The following is a 6,035-nucleotide window of genomic DNA, read 5'->3' on the forward strand; positions in this document are numbered from 1 at the left end:
GTCACTCAGTTGTCTCTGACCCTTCGTGACCCCATGAACCACAGCCCACCAGGTCTGTCTGTCCACCACTGACTCCCGGAATTCACCCAAACTCATGTCCATCGAGTCAGTGATGCCATCCAGCCATCTCATCCTCTGTCGTCCCCTTCTCCTCCTGCCCCCAATCCCTCCCAGCATCAGGGTCTTTTCCAATGAGTCAGCTCTTCGCATGAGGTGGCCAAAGTACTGGAGTTTCAGCCTCAGCATCAGTCCTTCCAATGAACACCCAGGACTGATCTCCTTTAGGATGGACTGGTTGGATCTCCTTGCAGTCCAAGGGACTCTCAAGAGTCTTCTCCAACACCACAGCTCAAAAGCATCAATTCTTCGGCACTCAGCTTTCTTTATAGTCCAGCTCTCACATCCATACATGACCACTGGAAAAACTATAGCCTTGACTAGACGGACCTTTGTTGCCAAAGTAATGTCTCTGCTTTTCAACATGCTATCTAGGTTGGTCATAACTTTCCTTCCAAGGAGTAAGCGTCTTTTCATTTCATGGCTGTAATCACCATCTGCAGTGATTTTGGAGCCCAGAAATATAAAGTCAGCCACTGTTTCCACTGTTTCCCCATCTATCTGCCATGGAGTGATGGGACCGGATGCCATGATCTTAGTTTCCTGAATGTTCAGCTTTAAGCCAACTTTTTCACTCTCCTCTTTCACTTTCATCAAGAGGATGTTTAGTTCCTCTTCACTTTCTGCCATAAGGGTGGTGTCATTTGCATATCTGAGGTTATTGATATTTCTCCCAGCAATCTTGATTCCAGCTTGTGCTTCTTCCAGTCCAGCACTTCTCATGATGTACTCTGCATATAAGTTAAATAAGCAGGGTGACAATATACAGCCTTGACGTACTCCTTTTCCTATTTGGAACCAGTCTGTTGTTCCATGTCCAGTTCTAACTGTTGCTTCCTGTCCTGCATATAGGTTTCTCAAGAGGCAGGTCAGGTGGTCTGGTATTCCCATCTCTTTCAGAATTTTCCAGTGCAGGGGGCCAGGTCTTGGTCCCTGGTCAGAGAACTGGTTCCCACAGGCTGCAACTGAAGATCCCACGTGCTGCCACTAAGACTCAGTGCAGCCAAATAAATAATTTTCTTTAAAAAAAGAAGCAGAAATTAAGGAAACAATCCCATTTACCATCACATCAAAAAGAATAAAATACTTAGGAATGAATCTACCTAAGGATGCAAAAGACATATTCTTGGAAAACTGTAAGACACTGAATGAAGCTGAAGCTCCAATACTGTGGCCACCTGATGCAAAGAGCTGACTGAGTCAGACCCTGATGCTGGGAAAGATTGAGGGCAGGAGGAGAAGGGGACGACAGAGGGTGAGATGGTTGGATGGCAACACCAACTCAATGGACATGAGTTTGGGTAAACCCCGGGAGTTGGTGATGGACAGGAAGGCCTGACGTGCTGCCGTCCATGGGGTTGCAAAGAGTCGGAGACGACTGAGCGACTGAACTGAACTGAAGACACTGATGAAAGAAACTGAAGATGACACAGATGGAAAGATAGGCAGTGTTCTTGGCAATATTGTTAAAATGAGCACGCTACTCAAGGCAGTCTACAGATTCAATGCAATCACTATCAAAATACCATGGGCTTTTTTTTTTTTCCACAGAAGTACAATGAATAATTGTGTGGAAATACAAAAGACTCTGAATAGCCCAAACAAGAGTCTGCCTTCCAATGCAGGGGTCAATCCTTGGGAATTAAGATCCTACATGCCTTAGGGCAACTAAGCCAGCACAGCATCCACTGCTGCCTGTGCTCCACGACTAGAGAAGGCCTTGCCCTGCAACAAGAGATGCCTGGGTGCCACCACAAAAACCCAGCACAGCCAAAATTCAGAGAAAAGAGACAGAGAGAGACAGAGAGCTTTTACTAATAAATGTGAAATATGTATGCACCAAGTTGAGCAGTATCCGCCCAAATTAATACCCTTCCCAGGACCTCAGAATGTTATCCTTATGGAAATAGAGTCATTGCAGAGATAATTATGTGTGGTCAGATCACACCAAAGCAGGGCGGACCCTTCATCCTACACGACTGGTAATCCTTTAAGAAGAGGAAAGACACAGACTTGCATGGAGAATTTCATGTGGGGACAGAGGTGGAGGCTGGAGTAATGACCTACAAGCCCAGGAATGCCCAGCACGAGAAAAAGGCCCCACCTGGAGAAGACGTGGGCAGGAGTCTTCCCTAGCGTCTTCATCGGATTCTTTACCCCTGCGCCACCTGGGAAGCCCAATCACTAGCTTATCAGACCACTATTTGTAGATACTTACATCGGACTGGTTTCCAAGGCTGCCATAATAAAGTACCGCCCGTGGGGTGACTTTGAGCGACAGAAATGTATCCTTTTACACTTCTGGAGAGCGGAAGTCTGGAATCAAGGTGTGGGCACAAATTAGTGATAACGAATTTAGAAATATTTGTGTGTGTCTGGTATAGGGGATGCTATTCATAACTGTGATAAAATTTATGAAATGGCTAGGATGAGTCTGAAGATGAAATATGTGGTGGTTTAGTTGCTAAGTAGGGTCTGCCTCTTGTGACCCCATGGACTGTAATCCACCAGGCTCCTCTGTCCATGAGATTTCCCAGGCAAGAAGACTGGAGTGGGTTGCCATTTCCTACTCCAGCGGATCTTCCCGACCCAGGGATGGAACCCTCGTCTTCTACATTGCAACTGGATTCTTTACTGCTGAGCCACCAGGGAAACCCAAGAAGAAACATGTACACTTTATGAACAGAATTACAACAATATAATAAAGGACATAAAATAGAGCTACATAAAGTGAAGAAGCATTTAATATTCCCAGGGAAAACATTTTACTTTTCCTTCTCTTCTATAAATTCGAAAGAGTATTAACAAAGATTTCATTTGAAATTCTTACATAATTTGACAAATCCAATTCTAAACTCAATATGGAAAGAGAAAAAATCTGCAGGAATAGCCAAAATAATTCTGAAAAAGAATAACAATGTTGTGGAAAGGGGAATTGCCTTGTCAGATATTTGAAAACTTTGAACATATTAAATGTCAAACATACCCTTAAAGCTATAGTAGCCAACTAGGCTAAAACTGGCCCAAACTGATAAATGTTGAGCTTTCGAGCAAGTTGTGATAATAATGGAAGACAGTCATTGAATAAAATAGGGAACCATGAATCCATACTCATATAAATAAATATTAATAACTACATTGAATGTGTGATGAGGATTTTCCATAGTTTCAAATTACAGGCCGACTTCATTTAATCGTGTTGCCCTTTTTTGCGTTTCACAGGCGCTGCATTTTTTACAAACTGAAGGGCTGCGGTAACCTGCACGGAGCAAGCCCACTAGCAGCTTTTCTTACAATATTTGCTCACGTCATGTCTCTGTGTCATGTGTTAGCAATACTTTCAATCTTTCAAACGTTTTCATTATTATTTTGTTTGTGATGGTGATCTGTGATATTTTCTTAATATTTTTAAAATCTATTTTTAATATAAATTTATTTTAATTGGATGCTAATTACTTAAAATCTATTTTTAACTGGAGGATAATTGCTTTACCATGTTGTGTTGGTTACTGATCAGAGATCTTTGACATTACCATTTTAATTTGCTTTTATTGTTTTGTATTTTTAAGCTAAAGTGTGTACTTGAAAAAAATTTTTTTTGGCAGCACCATGCGGCATGCAGGATCTTAGGTCCGAGCCCCCTGCAAGAGGAAGTGCAGTCTTAGTCACTTGACTGCCAGGAAATTCCAAAGGTATGTACATTCTTAAAAAACGTAATGTTATCGCACACTTAGTAGCCTACAGGATCGTGTAAACAAAACCCTTATATGGGCTAGGAAACCCAAATATTCTTGCGACTTGCTTTATTTCAGTATTCATTCTATCGTGGTAGTCTAAAACCAAATCTGTAATATCTCCAAGGCATGCATGAACCTTTTCCAGAAATGGTTATTAATGAAGCAAAAGAAGTAACTTCACGGTGGAGAAGCCTGGCAGGCGCCGTCTTCATCAAATAAACTGGAGAACATGAGCAATGGCGCTCGGATGGGGCACCATGACAACACAGGTCACTTTTGTGATGTTCCTGCTGGAGATGCAAGACCTGAACCTGATCACAAGTGATGAAATAAAATTTATATGATAGGGCGGGACAAGAAAAATTAATCATAAAATTTTCTGTGTGTGTGTGTGTGTGTGTGTGTGTGTTTGGGCCTCTGCCTTCCCTCCCTAACTTGCGATATGCATCAACGCTACACACTAACCTGAGTTTCTCAAAGAAAGGAGTGCCTGCTCAACCATAAAGATCAACTTTTTCCCTTTCTTCAGACGCTGGCAAAGTAACTTCTTAAACAGCAGCACTCGTTCCTGGCTCTGCAGGGAGTCATGGTGACTCACTGCTCACTTTGTCCAGGCTTACCTGGACTATGTATCCCCGGTGAACTTTATGTGAAATAGCAGTGTCACTTTGACGTAGGATCCTTTGTCTTAAAAATGTAAATAATTCTGCCCTTGACTTCTAATTAACAGGCAGAACAATTCTAAGAGCTTTCTGGGACTCTCTTCCCCAGGTTAAAATCCTCAGTTTGGCTCCCCCCTTTTCTTCTTAACTTGAGGGTTAACTGAATTTTTGTAGACATGTGTGAAAGTAGCTCAGTCATGTCTGACTCTTTGCAACCCCATGGATTATACAGTCCATGGGATTCTCCAGGCCAGAATACTGGAGTGGGTAGCCTTTTCCTTCTCCAGGAGATCTTCCCAACCCAGGGATCCAGCCCAGGTTTCTGGCATTGCAGGCGGATTCTTTACCAGATGAGCCACCAGGGAAGCTCCAAGGAAACATCAGAGGAGGCAAATTCAGGGTGACACTTCAGAGCGCTCACTTACATGTCATAGGTCATACAGCACCCCTTGCTGTGGGCAGCTGGGGAGGGGAACTGAGGAAATGAACCTTTTGCTGGATAACTGCCATTTCCTCTCATCCAAAATGATGAAGTTTCTATTAGCTGGAAGATGAATTGGATGTCCATAGGCAATTGTTATGAACTGATTTATGTCCCCCTTAATATTCACGTTGGAACTGCTATATTTAAAATGGATAACCAACAAGGACCTGTTGTATACCACGTGGAACTCTGCTCAATGTTATGTGGCAGTCTGGATGGGAGGGGAGTTTGGGAGAGAATGGATACGTGTATATGTATGGATCAGAGATCAAATTACCAACATCCGCTGGATCATCGAAAAAGCAAGAAAGTTCCAGAAAAACATCTACTTCTGCTTTATTGACTATCCCAAAGCCTTTGACTGTGTGCATCACAACAAACTGTGGGAAACTGTTAAAGAGATGGGAATAGTAGACCACCTGACCTGCCTCCTGAGAAATCTGTATGCAGGCCAGGAAGCAACAGTTAGAACTGGACATGGAACAGCAGACTGGTTCCAAATCAGGAAAGGAGTGTATGTCCAGGTTGTATATTGTCACCCTGCTTATTTAACTTATATGCAGAGTACATCATGTCAAATACTGGGCTGGAGGAAGCACAAACTGGAATCAAGATTGCTGGGAGAAATATCAACCTCAGATATGCAGATGACACCACTCTTATGGCAGAAAGTGAAGAACTAAAGAGCCTCTTGATGAAAGAGAAAGAGGAGAGTGAAAAAGTTGGCTTAAAATTCAACATTCAGAAAATTAAGATCATGGCATCTGGTCCCATCACTTCATGGCAAATAGATGGGCAAACTGGAAACAATGAGAGACTTTATTTTGGGGGGCTCCAAAATTGCTGCAGATGGTGACTGCAGCCATGAAATTAAAAGAAGCTTGCTCCTTGGAAGAGAAGCTATGACCAACCTAGATAGCATATTACAAAGCAGAGACATTACTTTGTCAACAAAGTTCCGTCTAGTCAAAGCTATGGTTTTTTCAGTAGTCATGTACAGGTGTGAGCGATTATAAAGAAAGCTGAGTGTCGAAG

Source organism: Capricornis sumatraensis, chromosome 4 (assembly GCF_032405125.1).
Source record: "Capricornis sumatraensis isolate serow.1 chromosome 4, serow.2, whole genome shotgun sequence".
NCBI lineage: Eukaryota > Metazoa > Chordata > Mammalia > Artiodactyla > Bovidae > Capricornis > Capricornis sumatraensis.